The 22,502-nt window shown below is 48.6% G+C and overlaps 1 protein-coding gene across 1 annotated transcript in view; it reads left to right on the forward strand.

The window, feature by feature from the left end:
• Positions 1-22,502, forward strand: part of LOC142834739 (HAUS augmin-like complex subunit 8) — a 90,679-nt gene that overhangs the window by 59,404 nt on the left and 8,773 nt on the right. Inside the window, exons 4-5 of the mRNA XM_075947556.1 lie at positions 12,296-12,345; positions 15,060-15,112. The gene's annotated coding sequence lies outside the window, so the exon portion shown is untranslated. The remainder of the gene's footprint in view (positions 1-12,295; positions 12,346-15,059; positions 15,113-22,502) is intronic.

Below are 22,502 nucleotides of genomic sequence, written 5' to 3' on the forward strand. Positions count from 1 at the left end.
TAGGCTGAGGTTTAGAGTTAGGGGTATGGTTAGGGTTAGAGTTAGGGTTAGGGTTGAGTTAGGGTTAGGGGTTAGGGTTAGCGTTAGGGTTAGAGTTAGTGTTAGGATTTGGGGTAATGTTTGTTAGGGTTAGAGTTAGAGTTAGGGTTAGGTGTAGGCTTAGGGTTAGGGTTAGTGTTAGGTTTAGGGGTAGGGTTAGAGTTAGGGTTAGGGGTTAGGGTTAGTGTTAGGGTTCGAGTTAGAGTTGGGTTAGGGTTGGGTTAGGGTTAGGGTTAGTGGTAGTGTTAGGTTTAGGGTTAGGGTTAGGGGTAGGGTTTGGGTTAGGGTTAGGGTCTGGATTAGAGTTAGGGGTAGTGTTAGGTTTAGGGTTAGGGTTAGGGGTAGGGTTTGGGTTAGGGTTAGGGTCTGGATTAGAGTTAGGGGTAGTGTTAGGGTTAGGGTTAGGTTTAGGGTTAGAATTAGGGTTAGGGTTGGGTTAGGGTTAGGGGTAAGGGTTACAGTTAGGGTTAGGGATTAGGGTTAGGGTTAGGGGTAGGGATAGGTTTAGGGTTAGGGTTAGAGTTAGGGGTAGGGTTAGGGTTAGGGTTATGTTTAGGGTTAGAGTTAGGTTTAGGGTTGGGTTAGTTTAAGGGGTAAGGGTTAGGGTTAGGGGTACGGTTAGGGTTAGGGATTAGGTTTAGGGTTAGCGTTAGGGTTAAAGTTAGGGTTAGGGTTAGGGTTTGGTTAGGGTTAGGGATTAGGTTTAGGGTTAGGGTTGGGTTAGGGTAGGGGTTAGGGGTTAGCGTTAGGGTTCGGGTTGGTGGTAGGGTTAGGTTAGGGTTAGGGTTAGTGTTAGAGTTAGGGTTAGGGGTAGGGGTAGGGTTAGGGTTGTGTTAGGGTTAGCTGTAGGGTTAGGGTTAGGTGTAGGGTTAGGGTTAGGAGTAGGGTTAGGGTTAGGGTTAGGGGTAGGGTTAGAGTTAGGGTTGGGTTAGGGTTAGGGGTTAGGGTTAGCGTTAGGGTTAGTGTTAGGGTTAGGGTTAGGGGTAGCGTTAGGGTTAGCGTTAGGGTTAGGGTTAGGGGTAGGGTTAGAGTTAGGGTTAGGGTTAGTGTTAGGTTTAGGTTTATGGTTAGAGTTAGGGTTAGGGTTAGGGACGGGCTAGGTTCATGCTCCAGCTCTCGGCACATTCACTCATTCAAGAACAAATGAAGGTGGCTCTGACTCTGGGAAGGGCGGTAGGAAGAACCCAGGTCTGGGTGCTGATATTGATGCACTGCTGTGGCCTTGCTGCTCTAGAAGCAGCATTATTACCTCCAAGGTCTGGCTTCCTGGTCTCCATAACAGCTTATTTATTTTAATTTATGTATTTCTGTGCTGACTTATATTGTGTTTGCAGCATTTGCAGAGGGCAGAAGACGGCATCAGAGTCACCTAGGGCTGGAGTTACAGGTGACTGTGAGCTGCCCACAGTGGTTTGCTGGGAACATATTTCTGGTCCTCTGGAAAAGCAGCAAGCAATTTTAACCACTGAGCCATATCTCCAGGCTTCCCCGTGGCTCTAGAAACAAGTTTTCTGCCCCTGGACACCTTCACAGCTCCTGCCATGGTGTGAACTCCTGACTACACAGACAAAACAGTCTCTGTTCCCCTCACTGTCCCCAAGGGCCCACTCCAAGCCTGGCTCCCAATCAACCCTCCATTCTCACTGAAAGATTCTGAAACCCTTCCAGAAGCTTCTTCAAACCAATTGTCTCAGGCAGTAGCTGATCCACGATGAAGTAGCTTTGGGATGTTGTTCTCCGTGACACAGAAATGATATGAATAGGGCATCCCACTTCATGCTGTTTGTAAATTTCACCTGGTCCCTTACCCAACACTCACAGCCCCTTGCAAACCACAAAAGAAAGCCATCCAGGTGTAAGCCAGATGGTGGTGGTGCACACCTTTAATATCAGCCCTCAGGAGGCAGAGGCAGGCAGATCTCTGTGTGTTGGACGAGGCCTGTCTGGTCTACAAGAGCTAGTTCCAGGACAGGTTCTAAAGCTGCAGAGAAACCCTGTCTTGAATATCTAAAAGGCTAGGTGTGGTGGTTCAAAACCTGTCATCCTGCACTTGAGAGGCTTAAGTAGAAGGACTGGGAATTCAAGGCCAATTTGGGCAATCCCTCTCCGCAAAAGTCCCCAAAGATCACCAGCTCCTTCCAGACAGAATCCCAGCCTCTCTGGATTTACTGTGAACATAAGAGGGTAGAATCCCGAGAACTCCCTTCCCAGGAGCTTTCCAGAGTTGACGTGGTCAACCAACTTACTCATTCCTTAAAGTGTTTTTTTTTTGTTTTTTTGAGACAGGGTTTCTCTGTAGCTTTTGGTGCCTGTCTCAGAACTAGCTCTCATAGACCAGGCTGGCCTCGAACTCCCAGAGATCCGCCTGTCTCTGCCTCCCTAGTGCTGGGATTAAAGGCGAGTGCAAGTGTTTATTCAACAGAGAAGGAACTGGATGAACACATTGCGGGGGGGGGGGAGTGTCGGGGGATGATCTGTCTCCCCAAAGTCCTCTACTGGCTGAAAACCAAGTTTGTCACTGATCTAGCATTAAGGGCCAAGACGCCCTCACCCTTTGCTCATGAGCTCAATTCTTAAAGCCCAGGATGCTAACTTTTACTTTTTGGTCTTTGAAACTGTAGCTCTACAGCCCAGGTTGGTCTCAACTCAGGATCTTCCTCCCTGTCTCAGCATATCTGCTGGGACTACACGTAAGGCTACTCCAAGATCCCCACCTCTGACTTTAAAGACAACTCCATCAGGAAACAAGGTTCTTTACAATAACGATTAAAATGAAGCGAGATCCCTAACATGGACTTTCATCTGTGTGGTTAGTGTCCTCCTAGTTAAGACACAGAGACAAGCTCAAAGAAAGATGACAGGAGACAAAGGGGGAAGATGGGGCCACCCATGAGCCTGGGGTAGATTACCATGAACCCCAGAGGAGGTGGCCATGTCTGTATGTGGTCTTGGACTCCTGGCCTTCAGAACCTCATGACGGCCTGTGGGTTGTCCATCTAGTCTGTGGCAGACGCAAGACTGCCAGAATTGGCTCTAGCTTGACTTCACCTCACACGTCCACACATGTGCTTATGACACCCTGCAGAGCCAGGATCTACATGAGTCAACTCTGCCAGCTTATTCATCACAGCACAATCCTCCAGGCTGAACCCCTGAATCACTTCTCAGGGATCCCTGACTAGGAAATGAGCAGATCCTGAGCTCATCGGCTGCATTTTTCCAACGTGCCTAATAGTGGAGGATTTTCCCAGCCAAAGTGGATAGCAGTGCAGAGACAAGACCCTTTGTTCTGTCCCTCAGGGAACCACGAGGGCAGAAGAGAATGGCCTGTCTTGCTCTGTGAGGAGGCCACGCCTGGGTCTGGCTGAATGATGGGCCGGGCAGGGGCTGCCTGGCACAGCTGGGTTGGGGACCTCAAAGACACAAATTCCTGGCAGGTGGGACATGGGGAGGGGTGCACATCTGAGAGAGGGTCATTAGCTGGAGGAGCTCCAGATTAGGCGACCTTCTCCCACTGAAGAAAGCAGTTATGTCACGGTCATTGGTGAGAGGAGTCAAAAGGAACAGGCAGAAAGAGAGGGGACAGCAAGGAACAAAGACACAAACCCCAAAAGAACTTCAACAGTGTGGGAAAGGATGAGGACCTTGGCGGCCTGGGCCGTGGAGGAGATAATGCCGTTTATCAGAGGCATGGCGATCAGACAACCTTTCATGCTGGAGTCTGGTATAGCTAATCTTGCAAGAAAAGTGACAGTTTGTTCCCAGATGAGGACAGAGTCTCCAGAAACTCAGGTCAGTGGTGATACAATGGCAAGAGAGACAATGGTCCTGCTGTGCCTGTCAGGCTGCCTCATGGGGCCCACCTGCCTTGGTTCCTCCAGGGTATTTCTCCTCCCACCCAGAAGCTAGCAGAATTAGTATCCAAGGTCTCCCCACCTCTCCCCCAACTCCTGCAAATGCCTGGGAGAAGCACTGAGGCCAGGAGGGGCTGTAGCCATAATTTCACACACAGCATCTATTCTCACCTTGGGTGCATTCCATGTGGCTCACTCCACATGACACAACCTGTCATCATCTCTGGTCATGACCCTCATGATAATGTGAGCCAAGGATGCTACAGCATCACAGGGTAGACAAGCTGGCCCTGCGGCCAAAGAATGAACCCACACCAAATATCACAACAGTCTGACAGCCACATCTGAATTAAGGGCTGTTGTAGAGGGTTGAGGATCAAGGACTTGTTGGCTTTTTGTTCTCTTGTGGTGCTGGAGATGCCTGGGCCTTGAATGTGCCGAGAGCTGGAGCATGAACCTAGCCTGTCAGCCATGCTCCCTGGTTCTACAGAGTCTATGGTTCCAGCTCCAAAGCTAGCACTACTTTGAGAGAACAAAGACCCTCTCCTGGTGGCTGAATGGAATAGACAGCTGGGACAAACAAAAGCAGGGGCCAGCAAGTGTGCCAAACAGCAGAGACCCCATTGCAACTGGGTCTCTGCTCCAGTCATTGCGGTTCATCACTAACATGACTTCCCAGGTGTGGCTGGGATCAGCCACCTCTTCGGAGGATATATAATGAACTCCCCTCATCCTAAACCTCGATCTCCAGTTCTGCCCCTTTGATAACACATGCCACCTGTCACTCTGTGCACCTGCCCAATGGGAATATCATTTTTTCTATGAAAAGGGACAGTAGTTGTCCCTGAGGCACAAGGAGGTCTCAGCTCTGCTCTCAGGAGGCAGCCAAGCACTTGGCACAACCGGCTCTTGCTCTGGCAGACTTTGGACCCATCCAGCACATGCCTCCAGAGATGAGGGAAGAGACGCCACTATTTCATGGTCTTGTCAGGAAGGGTGTCAAGCCAGGAGACCTGAGTCCCCAACTGACCCACACGGTCATCAGCTGGACTTGAGAGAGGGTTTTACCCAACCAGGAGGTCAAAGCCACAGCTTTGTGCTTTGTGCAAGAAGCACACTGGATACCTGGCTAGGGGTATGGCTCCATGGTGGAACACTTACCCAGCATGAACGTGTAAGGCTCTAAGTTCCATGCCCAGGATTGCAATGCAGGAGACAGAAGAAAGTCAGGGCTGCATAAAACCAAAGGGTATGTACTAGAAACACGAAAGTTAGTGAGTGGGGTCAGCTCATGGAAAAAGCTGACACAGACCAATCCGGTTACTTTGCAGAGGAGGACACCAGACACAGGGCACTTCTTCCAGGAGACCCCCACGCAGTCACATGCTCTGAGTACACAGTGGAAACCACACGGCCTTGGCATAGGAAGATTCAGGTCCTCCCTGGGGTCTCCAGACCCAAGCAGTCTTTGACACTGCAAGAGGCATGACTGAGCAGTGTGCCCTAGGACAGGCTAAGATGAGAGCTTTCTTACAGACCATTCCAGAAGTGAATAGAGTAGTCATGTCTCTAAGACTTTCTTTATATTCAGATTTGTGTACCAAATGGAACTCTAAACCTGGTTTTCTTCTGCAAGCACACAGCAGATAGGGAATCCTAGCAATAGGGGAGGGGAAAGAAGAAAGTCATGCCATCCAAAACTAGGCAGTTCCAGGCCCTTGTAGGAGCAGATGGGCCTTTGACAACTTTTCAGTTGTCAATGCCACCTCCAGTCACTCCTGGACATCTTAAGGTTCTGGAGTCTAAGACCAGACAATACTCAGGGAATAAAGGAGCTGTAACATGAGGGGCTGCATCCAAGCCAAAGAGGCAGATAGGCCTCCCCTCAGAAGCCCTAGGGCTAGGAGACCCCGGAAAAAGAACGGAGGGCTTGCTGGCAGCTGTGCTTCCCTGGTGCTGATCTCACAACCCCTGCGGGGGACACATTTCCTGTATGTCGGGCTTTACCCATTTAAGTCCATGGATGCAACTCTCGTGAGAGGGTGGCTTCCACCCTACCCGGCTCCTGGCCATTTGGAGCATTAGCACTTCTCCCTAGCTCCCCTAGAACCTGGCTAGTCCTTTCTGGAGCGGAAAGTGATGCACGTTCCAAGGCAGAGACAGACAGACCCAGAGGACGCTGGGACTCTCCCCTGCAGATCACCCAGCTGTCGGGGTGTGAAGTCAGGAAGAAGATGATGAATCAAGAAGGGGAAGGCGGGGGCGAGCCTCCAGAGGCTGCACCCCGTCATCTCCCGGGCCGCTGGAGCCCTTTCCTCTTCCTCCCCCCCACCTCAGGCTCTCTGAGGAGCTGTTCTTGCATGGCTTTCCAGGCCCATCTTTTGCAGGCTCCACTCCCATTAGAGGGCAGCCGCAGAACTTGTCCCATTCTCTGAGCGCCTGGCACACCTCGGCGACACCCGAGAGCTAGGACCGCGCTTTAGATGCCTCTTTCCCCAGCTCGGGCCCTCAGCTCCGCCTTCCTGGCCTCCTGGATTTCCTGAGACCCCCTCCTCAGTGTCCACCTCAGCCAAGTCCTCTCCACAGCCACCGCTCAAAGGCGCCCTCGAGCCCCGTAAGCCCGCCATTCTCGCCCCCATCAGTCACCCCGCGACCCCCAGGCCGCGTCACACCCTCGCGCCCTGGGACACCAGCACCAACCCCGGCTCTGTCCTCCCATCAGGAGAACCACTGAAAGGACTCACCTGAACCTTGGCCGCCCTGCTCCAGGGAGGAGGGGTGCTCTGGGCCACGCCCACTAGAGCCACGCCCCTGCTGTTGGTGTGGTCCTGTTTTCTGGCTCCCTCGAGCTGTGAGAGGCGGGGCGCTACAGAGCCCTGCCCCCTCAGAGCGCGCTCCCAAAAAAGCGGGCTCCTTGGCTTCACTTGCTGACAGGCCCCAGTGCCCCACTGTCCTGCCTGCCTCCTAGAGAGCGGAGCCCCGAGAAGAGGCTCTTTGAGTGGAAGGCGGAAAAATGGCGGACTCCTCGGAGCGGGACGCGGGGTGAGTTGGGGGCACAGTAGGGCGGGGTTTAGGGGCACCCGAGGGCTGGCCAGAGCCTGGGCTGACGGGTGCCCAAGCGGGAGAACGGGGCTCCTTAGAGCCACTCCCCGAATCCCTCCCAGCCTGGAGGTCCAGGCTCTGAGCATCTCCTGTGCGGCTCAGAGTGGAGTTGTGTGTGGTACTTTGGTGTTGGCAGCAGGTAACTTAGCCTCATGGTTCCTAGCTTTTGCATCTAGGGGAGCACTCAACCTCCTGAGTTCTGTGTGTGACTTGTTCTGTTTTGGTTCCAAGACAGGGTCTCTTGTAAGCCAGGCTTGCTTCGAACTCTCCAGTTCCTGCCACTCTTCCCGCGGGGATGATTAGTGTGCTCCCCCAGCAGCAGCTGGACCAGTCGGCTGCACCACAGCAATGCGGGATTCATCCTTGTTAGTGAGCTTGGGAAGTATTGGAGCCTGGATAGGTTTTTTTTTTCTTAGAATTTCAAGTTTACTTTTTTCCTGAAAGGAGTTTTGAAGCACTGATAAGGGAAGAGTCGGGGGGGGGGGGCGGAGAGATGGCTCAGTGATTAAGAGCATTGCCTGCTCTTCCAAAGGTCCTGAGTTCAATTCCCAGCAACCACATAGTGGCTCACAATCATCTGTGAAGAGGTCTGGCGCCCTCTTCTGGCCTTCAGGCATACAGACAGAATATTGTATACATAATAAAGGAATGAATGAATAAATAAATAAATAATTACATTTTTTTTTAAAAAGGGGGGAAGAGTCGGGGAGTTCAAAATAATTGCTTGAGAGTTATGGTCTGGAAATTGATAAAAATCTACACCTGGGCGGGTTGATGCTAGTGGCAACCACAAGTACTCAGTGATGGTAAAGAAACTCTCCCACCCCACCTGAGCTTCACTAGAAGCCTGCCTGTCAGCACAGGCAGGAGGTGGTGGTGGAAGAATCCCAAGTTCAAGGACAGCCTGAGTTACCTACCTGAGGACCTGTCTCAAATAAACCAGTTTTTGTTTTTGTTTGGCTTTTTGTTTTTGTTTTTGTATTCAAGACAGGGTTTCTCTGTAGTTTTGGAGCCTGTCCTGGAACTAGCTTTTGTAGACCAGGCTGGCATCGAACTCACTGCGATCCACCTGCCTCTGCCTCCCTAGTGCTAGGATTGAATGCGTGCGCCGCCACCACCACCTGCCCAGCTTTTGTTTTTGTTAGGAATATTTCTTAGACGAGCCTCTCTGCCAACACAAATAATTCCAATCAGACCAAATTAGACCGAGTAAAAGATGCCCATGTTTGATGGAGTGCTCCTGGGTGGCACCAGGAAAGCATGGTGAGGGGAAGAGAGAGAAGGGGAGACCACATGTTCATATTTTGGGGGACAGCCTAAAAACCCTGTGGGAGTAGTCCTGACCCTCCCTGGGGAGGCTTGATGGGCTTTCCCAGGGGAGGGGGCTTGAAATGGATGCCAGGGGCTGGGGTGACACTTTCACCCAAACATCCCAGACTCTTGGATATAGGGACCCGACTCAGGTCTGGCCACTTCCTGTGAGCATGGAGTGACATTGGCAAGGGGGGAGTTGGTGGGCTCATGAGAGGCGTGGCTGGAGCGGCTTCCCATTTACTGTCATCAGGGAGACCTCAGGCAGCTGTTGGTTGAGGGAGATGAGAAGGCAGGAGGCATTTGTTATCATTGACCCTATGAATAGGGCTAGCCATGGGAAGTCATTAACTGCCAGAAAGAATGGGACAGAGAAGTGCCCTAGTTGTACAGGTGAGGCTCGGGTGTACAATTGGGACACACTAGCAGATAAAACCAGATTTTAGTTGTTAGGTGTCCTTGATCCAGGAGAGTTGGTACCAGTGGTGAAGTCCCAGGAGCTGGTGCAGGTGTTGGCGTTTTCTGGAGAGCGCTTTGTAAGTTGGTCTTGGCCCAGATGGCCAGAGTGACCTGTAAAATATGCGTGAAAATGGGTGGGGTTCAAACAGGCTCTGGAGGGCTGGAGAAATGGCTCAGAGGTTAAGAGCACTGACTGCTCCTCCAGAGGTCCTGAGTTCAATTCCCAGCAACCACATGGTGGCTCACAGCCATGTATAATGCGATCTGGTGCCCTCTTCTGGCCTGCTGGCATACATGGAAGGAATGTTGTTTTTTGGGTTTTTTTTTTTTTTTGGTTTTTTGAGTCAGGGTTTCTCTGTGGTTTTGGAGCCTGTCCTGGAACTAGCTATTGTAGACCAGGCTGGTCTCGAACTCACAGAGATTTGCCTGCCTCTGCCTCCCGAGTGCTGGGATTAAAGGCGTGTGCCACCACCACCCAGCACGGAAGGAATGTTGTATACATAACAAATAAATCTAAAAATTAAAAAAAAACAGGCTCTGGAAGACTGTTAGTTGTTTGTTTGGGGTTTTTATTATTATTATTATTACCAGACCTGATTTTTGATACAGCAGTAGAACTTTTTCCAGAAACCTGTAGGTATCTGTAAGAGAACTGGAACAGATTTACATCTTGGTGTCATAGCAAAAGGCTATTGCTTTAGGTTAGAAGGTTTGTACATTTTAGAAGACAATTAAAGGGAATTGGGAACTCTGGATTTTTAAGATACACCTGTTAATCTGAACTATGAAGCCTTGAAAGAGGCACACCTGTTTGTATTTTAGCAGGAAACTTCAAATGAAGTAATGAGCTACCAGTACCTTAAGTTGTCAAATGCCATGGATGAAGTAATAAGTGAACAGTACCCTAAGTCACCAAATGCCATTAGACAGATCTAAGGGGATAAATGGGCAAAAATGAGACACCTTTTTTAGCTACACAGGCAATCCCAAGTCTCTCCTTAGTCCTCGGAGAACATCAGCCTGGAGGCAGTGATTGCCGTTAGCTGCTGGGTACAAGAGGCCCCAAGATTTTCCTGTGGGGGGAAGATTTAGTCCACCTGTCATGGCAGGATGAGAAGATTGAGTCCCCGGGTGGCATCCAGGAAGCTGAAGAGGTAAAAGGCCGCTTTTTGGTGTGGGGGTGTCTTTGCAAAACCCAAAGGCAAGCCTCAAGGTGGAAGATCTTTGTAACCATGTATCTTCTTGGAGGAGCTATAGGTGCCATGGGAGCTGGCATGTCTGTGTTAGAAGCACTTTTGTTAAATTGCCATATTCTCAGATCTGTAAAGGCACTTGAGAATTGGGCACCATTACCTGGTGTATTTAAACTGGACATATAAGCTAAATTTAGGCATGTATTTTATCCAGTTAGTTACAGCTTACCAATGCTAGTGAATGTAAGACGATTAAAAGGAATATTTTAATAAGTCAAAGAATACTAGCACACTGTCACAGAACTCCCTGTGGAGACCCTGTGAGCTTCCAGCTCACAGATCACAGAGATCTGAATGAAAAATGAGGATGTGGCCCAGCAGTGGTGCTGCAGGCCTTTAATCCCAGCACTGGGGAGGCAGAGGCAGGTAGCTCTCACCAAGGCTTTTACACAGAGAAATCCTGTCTCAAAAAGAAAGAAAGAAAGAAAGAAAAGAAGTAACGAAAGAAAGAAAAGAAGTAAAGAAAGAAAAGAAAAGAAAAATGAGGACATGACTGCTCCAACGTATATGGTTGAGCAGAAGGTTTATTGTAGATATGAGGGAAAGTACAGCCAGAGGCATCAGGAAGAGTCCATACTGAACCTGCCTAGCAGCCTGAACCAGGCCATGAGAAGAGAAAGAGGGAGCAAAGAGAGCACTAGAAACATACAGACCAAGTGGACAAAATGGCTGAGTTATATAGAAAAGAGAAGCTGGGGAACTTCAGGGTAGGGGCAGGGTATGCCTGCCAGGCTGGCTCTGTGACAGGCACTTGGGATGCTGAGAGATGATAAGTTAAGTAGGCCCCTCACTTAGACACTTGACCCAATGAGGTCCACCTGCCTCTGCCTCTGGAGCTTATAGACTTGTACCACCACACGCGGCCCCAGGCCAGCTTCCTTACTCACAGGTAAAGGTGCTGCCACCAAGCCTCATAGCCTCAGGATTCCCAGGACCCAACTACAAAAGTCATCCTTTGCCCTCCCGTGTGTCAGAGGACGTGAGCACCACATACTGCATCAGATTTAAAAGGCTGAAGTGCTACAGAGAAGAGGCCGGTGGGTGGAGCCTCCTGACCAGCGCTATACCTCAGACTTCCAGCTCTTTACACGGGTAGTGATGGGCACAGGTCAGGTCAAGGCCATGTTGCTGAGGCCTCCGTGATTGATGGGCAGACCCCGGGGCATCCTGAGGGACCACAGCAGGCGCACCTGCCCTGCTTCCCAAAGCCAAGCCCCTACCATCTGTAGGCTTCAGGAAGAAGCCAGCAGCAGAGGCTTAAGACCCCCAGAGCTGGACTGCTGGGGACTGAGCTCAAGTCCTCTGCAAGAGCAGCAAACTCTTTATCCTGCGAACTGTCTGTCCAGCCCTGGTAGGAAGATGATGAGTTCTCAGCCAGCCTGGGCTGTAGCGTGAGACCCTGTTGGTGGGTGCGGGTGTGTGTGTGTTAATTATCACTGAACAAGCCTGACAACCTGAGTTTGGGTCCCCAGAAGCCACGTAGAAACTGGATGCAGTAGTGCCTGCACTCCTAGCACACCCTACAGGGAGATGGGAGGCCAAACAGGAGAGTCTGCAGGGGTGAGGACTGGCTAGCCTGGTATACGCACCCGTGGATGAGAAGGTGGAACGTGACCTATGCTGAGATTGTCCCCTAACCTCTCTGCAGGCACCACGGTACGCACAGTTGGTGGCACTTACACAGCTGCACTCACACAGACATACACAGAATAAATAAAAATGAAAATATTTAGAGAATACAACTATTTGGTGACATATGAGCAATGTGTGACCCAAAATGTGCTATGTCAGCAAAGTTTTGTTGCCACATGGCCCACCCATTGTGTCTGTCAACTTTGGTACTAGAATAGCAAAGTTGAGTAGTTGCTGGTCATGACAGTGACCGGGGAGCCTAGGAAACTGACACTTTGCAGAGAAAGGCTGTGTCACCGTCCTCTCCCCAACCTGCCATCTCATCCTTACCATTGGACTCTTCCCTCCTGTCTTCTCCAGCCCCTGTGCTTGCAAATCCTCAGCCCCAGCCCTTCCGAAGCCCTCCCACCTCTCTGGCTGTTGTCACACCAGCCTGATGAGACAGGGATCTTCCTGGTCGGGAAGCTCTGATCCCTGTGGGCCAGTGTTCTACTGCCTTCAGGAGGAAGTTGGTCTTGTGGGGGTTCCACCTCCTGCTTGTCTAGGGACGACCTTCACATGCCCCGCTGCAGCTGACAGAAGGTGGCTCTGGCCTCTGCAGATCTTGTAGATGGATGAATAGCACATCTCTCTTCTCTCTTGTAGGAAGCCCGCAGCCACTGGTGTCCCCAAGACAAAAGGAAGAAGAGTACAAGGTGAGCGCTTTAAGGAAAGTGTTTTGTTTTGTCTTCATCAACGATTTTTGTTCAATTTTTTTATTACACGTGTATTGATCTCTTTGGAGGGGTGTGCATATTGTATCATGAGTATAGAAGTCAGAAGGGAACTTGTGGGAGTCAATTTGTCATCAATCAAGCTGGGCAGCAAGCAAGTGCCTTACATGCTGAACCTTTCTGTTCTCTGAGAAAGTCTCATGGATCCCAGGTTGCCGGTCAGCTCCTGATCCTCCTGCCTCAACCTCCAGGGTGCCATCTAGTTCATGAAAGGGGTTTCTTGGGGGCAGGGGAGACAGAGACAAGTCTGAAACTTCCACTGCTCAGTGGCATGCCTTTGGGGACTCGGGGTTGTCTTTGTCCCTGAGGTGTCCTGTGACTGTAGTTGTCCTTTGGAGAGTTGAAGTCCCTCGAAAGTGTAGCTCTAGATGTGCACAGGCCACAGATCCAAGTTCATTCAGAAACCTGTGGAGCTGCCCGGTGTGGGTGCTGGAAGAGCAAGTACTCCTCAGCCTCATAGGCTCCTTTTTTTTTGTTACACTTCGTGTGGGGCAGGTAGCACATGTGGCACACACATGGGGGTTAGGCATAATTTCGGTGGTTGTTTCTCTCATTGCACCATAGGAGTCCAGAGGACTAAACTCAGACCCTCAGGGTTGACAGTGATCACTGGACCTGGTTGGGTTTGGGGCTTGGGGTTTGGTCTTAGGGATGGAGCCCAGGGCCCCACATTTGCTAGGCAAGCGCCTAACCACTGACCTATATCCTCAGCAGATATTTTGTTTGTTTGTTTACTGCGATGGCAGAAGTAGAATTGGGGCCCTCACTGTGCCAATTGAGCACCGTGCCACTGAGTGGCCCCAGCCTGGCAGTTTTGTGTGTAAGCTATGACATGTTTGCATGCTGCCTGGTTTTGTTAACACTGGCCAGGCCAGATGCCCCAGCCACCGCCAAGGGGGCCTGGATCTGTGCGTGAGTCTCATGAGGGTCCACCCGTGATAAAGGCTGGAGTGGTGGTGAGGACAGAGCATGGACATAGGCCTCCCCAACCCAAAGGTACAGAGTCTGACACGGCTCACGTGTGCCCCAGCTTCCCTGCCCCTGGGCTGCTGTGGGCTCTTCTCCTGTCTTTAACTTTATTGTTACTTTTTAATCTGCTAGCTTCATTTAATTGAGAAACATGAGTGGTCAAGGTACAAACGACCACAGACCAGCTGTAATGAGAAATCTGGAGTCTTCCATGGTTGGCATGCAGGGTCTGAGAGTTGGCCTGGGCACATAGACCAGTGGGCCTGTTTGTCCTGGCTGCAGGCTCAACACGTTTAAACTGAACCAGGGTCAGATTCCTACATCTGGGCTGCATTTTCCAAGCTTTTTCCTGGCAAAATCCCCAAGCAGAGTCTGACTTGGCCTTTTACGTCCATTACCTATGCTCTCAGAGCCTCTGCGGGATCTCAGCGAGAACCCCCAAATCCATGCCAGCATGGCCATTCCCTCACAACAGTTAACATCATCTAGGGTTACAGGAGTGGATCTTTATCCCTCTGATTTAAAGATAGGAAGGTGGGAATACTAAGACCACGGTGGGCAGCCCAGCTTTACTGTACTGAAGCACAAACAGAGATGGACTCCACCAGAGAGGGATAGACCCAAAATGCTGTGGGATTTGTTGTTTTGTGTTTTGGTAGGTGGGAGGGGGCTGTGCACATGAATGTAGATGCTCTTGGACACCAGAGAGAGTGTTGAATCTCCCAGAACTGATATTACAGTTGCAAGCATCCCTGTGGGTGCTGGGACCCTAACTCCAGTCCTCTGCAAGAGCAACAAGCGCTTAACCACTGAGCCATCTCTCCTGTTCCTTTTTTTTTAAAAAAAAAATTGCACTTATTTACTGAAGGTGAGGGGGATACCAAGGTGCACATATAGAGGTCAGAGGAAGGCTCTTGAGAGTTGAACCAAAGTCATCAGGCTTGCTTTCAAGCCCTCCACCCAGTGAGCCATCCCACTGGCCCCTGGCTTTCACGGTCTAGAATGTTTCTATCTTTGAACTTACTTGGCACTTGCTCCTACTCCAAGGACCCACATACAAGAGACGTTCCATCAGTGTCTTATGGACACTGAGTGTCCTGTGAAGGTACTAGTTGCAGTAGCTGCCATGTGCATACTGGGGAGACTGAAGGAGCCAGTCTGCATCGGGCTGTAAGGCTGGTGCTTTTCCTGTCATTGGCCCCGGCTCTCCACTGTGGGGTCCTGCTCATGCTCTATGTCTTCATGCTGCAGTATTCCTCTTCTCTAACAAACACTGTTGGTTAATTAATAAAGAAACTGCTTGGCCCTGATAGGTTACAACATAGGTAGGGGGAGTAAACAGAACAGAATGCTGGGAGGAAGAGGAAGTGAGGTTAGAGGCCATGCCACTGCTCCTCTCCAGGGCAGACACGATGAAGCTCTGACCCAGGATGGATGTAGGCTAGAATCTTCCTGGTAAGCGTACCTTGGGATTACACACATTAATAGAAATGGGTAATCAAGATGTAAGAATTAGCCAGTAAGAAGCTAGAGCTAAGGGGCCAGGCAGTGTTTAAATGAATACAATTTGTGTGTTGTTATTTTGGGGCATAAGCTAGCCAGGTGGCTGGGAGCTGGGTGGCAGGAATGCAGCCCGCAGCTCCTACTACACACTGTGTCATCTGCAGGAGGAAGAGTGGTTGAGTCCAGATACCTGCAATATGAGAAGAAAACTAAGAAGGTAATGGAGTCTTTTACTCTTGGATCCACTAGGAGTGGGTGGAGGGCACGTGGCAGCTGCAGCCCGATCCTGGAAGACACCATTGGGGCCTTTGCCGCCTCCAGGTTTTGGGCACAGTCCTGAGTCTCTGGTGAGAGTGACACCAGTGTCCATCAGTCGTATGTACCTCCTCTGCCCCTCCTGTTTTGAGGGCCTCTGTTCTGTCAGATCTGTCCTCCAGCACTATCCCTTCACACCCGGGAGACTCCTGAGTGATGGGCAGTGGCAGCGGCACTCGGTGTGGGCCACAGGCACAGCTGGCAGGGGTGACGTTCACTTCTGCATCTTCCTGTGTGATACTTTTTCAGCTGTCAATAAGCAAGGCTGGCAGGTCTTCCTGAGGCCCCAAAAGCTGCACTGCATTGCAAGAATGGGGGAAACATGTTGGGGTCAGCTGCAGGCTCATCCCTGTGGTGACACATCCCTGGAGCACAGGATCCAGTTCCAGGTTGTCTGTCACGGCCAGGCAGGACTGCTGAGCACAGGCTTGGTTTATGACAATCAGAAGGTTAATTTCCCATCTGCCTGGCCTGTGCCCCAGGAAGTGTGGTGAGGGTTCCCAGGATTCCTGAAGCTGTGACTGGAAATCTGGTTTAAGGGAAGGGATTCTCACATCACCCTGCAGACAGCTTTCCCAAGCTACTTATCCCTGCTTCCATTCACCCTGTGGCTGTTGCCACCTTGAAGGCTTGGCCACAGTGCCCCCATGTGTTTATACAAGGCATTTTGGTTCTGGTACCCCATCAGGTGACCTTGGTCTGGCTGGAGTCTTGAGTGTCTGTTGTCATGGTAACATTAGCCTGCTGCTTTCTCCTGAGGCTGAATGGATCTCAGAAGGGATGGTCCTGAGTGGAGCCCACTTCCAGCTGAGCAGCCCTTTCCCTGAGTGTGGGGCAGATGATCTTGAGTTTCAGATTTCAGTTGTGGATAAGGGGTGCTCGGGCTGTGCTGTGTGCTCCCATTCCTCCTGAACTGCTACACCATTTCACGTTTCTCCCAGGCACACTTCTGTGACTTCAGTAGGTATCTCCAAGGCAGTTGGTGGTGGGCATTGCTCTGCATTGGTCCTTGTTATTTGTGTGTGTGTGTGTGTACGTGTGTGTGTTGCAGGTTGTACAACCATGCATGTACACATGGATGGATGCCAGAGTGAAATCTTTCTTTTGTGACAGGATTTCACTGAACTGCCAGCTCTTGGGATCCTTTTGTGTTCCTCATCCCTTGCTAGGGTGAGAGGTTCTTGTGGTGAAAGACTTAGAGGCACCTTAGCACTACTGCACCCCCCTTCCTCGGAACCAGGACCCTGGTAACCAACAACACGTGCACGAGCGCTTTGAGTACTTTCCATCTCCATTGTATAGACCTGGACCCTGGAACTGGGGTGAGACGACCTTGGAACCGTCATAACATTGATCAAGGTTCCTCCTTGTAACTATGACATTGATCAAGGCTCCTCCTTGTAACTGTTACAACATTGATTAAGTAGAGTTAGCTGACCATTAAATGAACTAGTCAAAATAGTAGACAAATGATTTTTGGGCTTTCCCTTTGATTTTGTACTCCCCCCTCCCTGATTTTGTGTTTTTTTTTTCTTTAAAAGAGCTTGTAATAGACAAAGCAGTCGTCCTTCTCCTCTCGAGGCTGGGGGACCTCTGCCGCGGCAGAATAAAAATTCCTCTTGCTATTGCATCAACCGAGTTGTGAATGTCTCTTGGCGACCTTCTCCTTGGTGGGGCTTTAGGGCCCAACAGTGGATTTGTTTCTGTGTAGATGCTGGGGATTCAAACTCAGGTCTTCAGACTTGCAAAGTGACTGCCAGACTACACACCACACAGTCCTGCTTGTTGGCCGTTAAATTCTCATTTTGTTGCTGGTTTGTTTGTTACATGTTCTACCTTGGACATTTTCTCGCTAGTGAGTCAGGGTTTTCAGTGGTTGGCTTTCGTGGCCTGTTGTCAACAACCACAGGCAGCAGCTCTCCTGTCATTGAGCACAAGTTCTGAATTTGCTTTCAAAAGACCAATCAATATTCCAGCCCGGCGGTGGTGGCAGGCATAGGCGGATCTCTGTATGTTTAAGGCTAGCATGGTCTACAAGAGCTAGTTCCGGGAGAGATAGGGCTGTTGCACAGAGAAACCCTGAAGCATGATTAATAAACGCTCAGGGTCAGAAATTGGGTTTCAGTCTGAAGGTCTAAAAAGCAAAACAGCCAGCCACTGGCTCTTGCCTCTCCCTCAGTCTGAAATGGCGATCCTGCCTCCAGATTTCTCAGAATGAGACTATGTCTGAGAACTGTCTCCCCCATCTTATTCCTCTGTAGGGCTGGGATAAAAGGTGTGTGACACCATAACCTGGTCTGTAAGGCTGACCAGTGGGACTGTTTTACTCTCAGATCTTCAGGCAGTCTTTATTTATTAAAATACAAAAGAAAACCTATCTCACCCCCCCAAATAAAAGACCATTATGGATTTTTCTGCCTTTTTTCTTTTATGGACAGTGTCTCTCTACATATTCCTACATGGCCGGGACTTAGAGAGATAGAGAGATCCACCCCTGTACCTCCTGAAGGCTGGAATTAAAGACAGGGCAACCACGTCCAACCGCAATTGTTGGTCATCTGTTGTTGGACCTTCTTTAGACTGCCAGTTCCCAAATGATGGCACAGAGACTTCTTATTAATTATGAAAGCTTGACCTTAGTCTAGACTTGTTCCCAACTAGCTCTGGCGGGTGGTGGTGGTGGCACACACCTTTTATCCCAACATTTAGGAGGCAGACAGACCTCTGTGAGTTCAAGACCAACCTGGTCGAAATTTCCAGGGCAGTAGGACTGTTTCACAGAAAAATCTGTCTTAAAAGAAAATTACCACGTCTATATTAGTCTACATTCTGCCATGTGGCTCCTTACCTCTCTGTACTGCTGACTCCCTCAGCGTCTCCCTGGCTTAATTATGAGAGCCTCTGATTCTTCCCGAGTTCCCTTCTCTCCTGGAAGCCCCACCTGTTCTCTCCTGCCTAGCTATTGGTCTTTCAGGTTCTTTTTAACCAATCAGAAGGTGCCTTGGGCAGAGACACATCTTTACAGCGTACAAAAAGATTATCCAACAGCAGTCAGGTGTGTACACAGACCTGTTGATGGAGCCCAGGCCTTCATGTGCCAGAGCCCAGCACCTGCTGGGGATTGACTGCATGGGCTCCCAAGTCAGCGTCAGGGACGTGCTGCCATGGGGGTCTCAAGACCTGAATCCTGTGATTCTTCTTGGGTTCTGACAGGCTTTCGTGTATGATGTGTGAGGGTGGCATCTGGCTTCGGCACGTGCCCCTTTTAGTCTGGAATTCTTTTTTTTTATTGAGAAAAGGACAAAAAAAGTTTCCGCCTCCTCGCAGCCTCCTATTTCCCTCCCTCTCCTCCCACCCTTCTCCCCGTCCCCCCACTCCTCACCCCCTCCCTCTCCAGTCCAAAGAGCAGTCAGGGTTCCCTGCCCTGTGGAAAGTCCAAGGTCCTCCCCCCTCCGTCCATGTCTAGGAAGGTGAACATCCAAACTGGCTAGGCTTCCACAAAGCCAGAACATGAAGTAGGATCAAAACCCCATGCCATTGTCCTTAGCTTCTCATCAGCCCTCATTGTTCACCATATTCAGAGCCCGGTTTTATCCCATGCTTTTTCAGTCACAGTCCAGCTGGCCTTGGTGAGCTCCCAATAGATCAGCCCCACTGTCTCAGTGGGTGGGTGCACCCCTCGTGGTCCTGACTTCCTTGCTAATCTTCTCCCTTTTTCTGCTCCTCATTGGGACCTTGGGAGCTCAGTCCAGTGCTCCAGTGTGGGTCTCTGTCTCTATCTCCATCCATCACCAGATGAAGGTTCTATGGTGATATGCAAGATATTCATCAGTATCGCTATAGGATAGGGTCATTTCAGGTTCCCTATCCTCAGCTGCCCAAGGAACTAACTGGGGACATTGCCTTGGGCCCCAGGGAGCCACTGTAGGTTCAAGTCTCTTGCCAACCCTAAGGTGACTCCCTTAACTAAGAATTGTGCTTCCGTGCTCCCCTATCCAACCTTCCTTTATCCTAATAATCCTGTTTCCCCAAGTTTCCCCCATCCTCCCCTTCTCACTTTTCTCTGCCCATCATCCCTTACCCCAATCCCACCCCACCCCCAAGATCCCAATTTTCTCCCCGGCAATTTTGTCTACTTCCCATAGCCAAGATGATAACTATATGATTTTCCTTGGGTTCACCTTCTTATTTAGATTCTTTAGGTTCACCAATTGTAGACTCCGTGACCCCTATTTATTGCTAGAAACCAATTATGAGTGAGTACATCCCATGTTCATCTTTTTGGGTCTAGGCTACCTCACTCAGGATTGTGTTTTCTATTTCCATCCATTTGCATGCAAAATTCGAGAAGTCATTGTTTTTTACCGCAGCGTAGTACTCTAATGTGTATATATTCCACACTTTCTTCATCCATTCTTCCATTGAAGGGCATCTAGGTTGTTTCCAGGTTCTGGGTATTACAAATAATGCTGCTATGAACATAGTTGAACAAATGCTTTTGTCATATTATAGGGCATCTCTTGGGTATAATCCCAAGAGTGGTATTGCTGGGTCCAGGGGTAGGTTGATCGCGAATTTCCTGAGAAACTGCCACACTGATTTCCAAAGTGGTTGCCCAAGATTGCATTCCCACCAGCAATGGAGGAGAGTACCCATTCCTCCACAGCCTCTCCAGCAAAGGCTATCATTGGTGTTTTTGATTTTAGCCATTCTGACAGGTGTAAGATGATATCTCAAAGTTGTTTTGATTTGCATTTCCCTGATTGCTAGGGAGGTTGAGCATGACCTCAAGTGTCTTTAGACCATTTGAACTTCTTCTGTTGAGAATTCTCTGTTCAGTTCAGTGCCCCATTTTTTAATTGGGTTAATTAGCATTTTAAAGTCTGAGTTCTCTATATATTTTGGAGATCAGACCTTTGTCTGTTGCAGGGTTGGTGAAGATCTTCTCCCAGTCAGTAGGTTTCCTTTTTGTCTTAGTGACAGTGTCCTTTGCTTTACAGAAGCTTCTCAGTTTTAGTAGGTCCCATTTATTCAATGTTGCCCTTAATGTCTGTGCTGCTGGGGTTACACATAGGAAGCGATCTTCTGTGCCCATCTGTTGGAGGGTACTTCCCACTTTCTCTTCTATCAGGTTCAGTGTGTTCGGACAGATATTGAGGTCTTCAATCCATTTGGACTTGAGGTTTGTGCATGGTGATAGATATGGGTCTATTTTCATTCTTCTACAGGTTGACATCCAGTTGTGCCAGCACCATTTGTTGAAGATGCTTTCTTTCTTCCATTGTATACTTTTAGCTCTTTTATCGAAAATGAGGTGATCATAGGTTTGTGGATTAAAATTCGGGTCTTCTATACGATTCCATTGGTCGACTTCTCTGTTTTTATGCCAGTACCACACTGTTTTCATTACTGTAGCTCTGTAATAGAGTTTGAAGTCAGGGATGGTAATGCCTCCGGAAGATCCTTTATTGTATAGGATTGTTTTGGCTATCCTGGGTTTTTTGTTTTTCCATATAAAGTTGATTATTGTCCTCTCAAGATCTGTGAAGAATTTTGATGGGACCTTGATGGGGATTGCATTGAATTTATAAATTGCCTTTGGTAGAATTGCCATTTTTACTGTGTTGATCCTCCCAATCCAAGAGCAAGGGAGGTCCTTCCATTTTCTGGTATCTTTTTCAATTTCTTTCTTCAATGCCTTAAAGTTCTTGTCAAATAGATCCTTCACTTCCTTGGTTAGAGTTACCCCAAGATATTTTATGCTGTTTGTGGCTATCGTGAAAGGTGAAGCTTCTCTGATTTCCCTCTCTGCTTCCATATCCTTTGTGTATAAGAGGGCAACTGATTTTTTGGAGTTGACCTTGTATCTTCCCACATTACTAAAGGTGTTTATCAGTTGTAAAAGTTCTTTGGTGGAGTTTTGGGGGTCGCTTATGTACACTATCATATCATCTGCAAATAACGAAAGTTTAACTTCTTCCTTTCCAATTCGAATCCCCTTGATCCCATTATGTTGTATTATTGCTATTGCTAGAACTTCAAGCACTATATTGAAGAGGTATGGTGCGAGTGGACAGCTTTGTCGTGTTCCTGAGTTTAATGGAATAGCTTTGAGTTTCTCTCCATTTAATTTGATGTTAGCTGTCGGCTTGCTGTATATAGCTTTTATTATATTTAGGTGTGACCCTTGTATCCCTAATCTCTCCAATACTTTTATCATAAAGGGATGTTTTATTTTGTCAAATGATTTTTCAGCATCTAATGAAATGACCATATGGTTTTTTTCTTTCAGTTTATTTATATGATGGATTACATTAATAGATTTTCGTATGTTGAACCAGCCCTGCATCTCTGGGATGAAGCCTACTTGATCATAATGAATAATTTTTCTAATGTGTTCTTGGATTCTGTTTGCCAATATTTTGTTAAGGATTTTTGAGTCGATGTTCATGAGTGAGATTGGCCTGTAATTCTCTTTCCTGGTTGAGTCTTTGTGTGGTTTTGGTATCAGAGTAACTGTAGCTTCATAAAGGGAATTTGGTAATGACTCTTGGGTTTCTATGTTGTGAAATACATTAAGGAGTACAGGTATTAGATTTTCTTGGAAGTTCTGGTAGAATTCTGCATTGAAACCATCTGGTCCTGGGCTTGTTTTGGTAGGGAGGTTTTTGATAACAGCTTCTAATTCTTCATGACTAACAGGTCTATTTAGATTGTTCACCTGGTCCTGGTTTAACTTTGGTATATGGTATTTATCTAAAAAAAATGTCCATTTCTTTTACATTTTCCAATTTTGTGGCATACAGGCTTTTGTAGTAAGATCTAATGATTCTCTGAATTTCCTCTGTGTCTGTGGTTATGTCCCCCTTTTCATTTCTGATCTTATTAATTTGCATATTCTCTCTCTGCCGTTTGATTAGTTTGGATAGGGGTTTATCAATCTTGTTGATTTTCTCCAGGAACCAGCTTTTTGTTTCATTGATTCTTTGGATTTTTTCTGTGTTTCTATTTTGTTGATTTCGGCCCTCAGTTTGATTATTTCCAGTCTTCTACTCCTCCTAGGTGAGTCTGCATCTTTTTTTCTAGAGCTTTCAGGTGGGCTGTTAAGTCTCCAATATGTGCTTTCTCTGTTTTCTTTAAGTGGGCACTTAGTGCTATGAACATTCCTCTTAGGACTGCTTTCATAGTGTCCCATAAGTTTGAGTATGTTGTTTGTTTATTTTCATTGAATTCCAGGAAGACTTTAATTTCTTTCTTTATTTCTTCCTTAATCCAGGTATGGCTCAGTAGTT

The sequence above is a fragment of the Microtus pennsylvanicus genome, chromosome 14 (assembly GCF_037038515.1).
Source record: "Microtus pennsylvanicus isolate mMicPen1 chromosome 14, mMicPen1.hap1, whole genome shotgun sequence".
NCBI lineage: Eukaryota > Metazoa > Chordata > Mammalia > Rodentia > Cricetidae > Microtus > Microtus pennsylvanicus.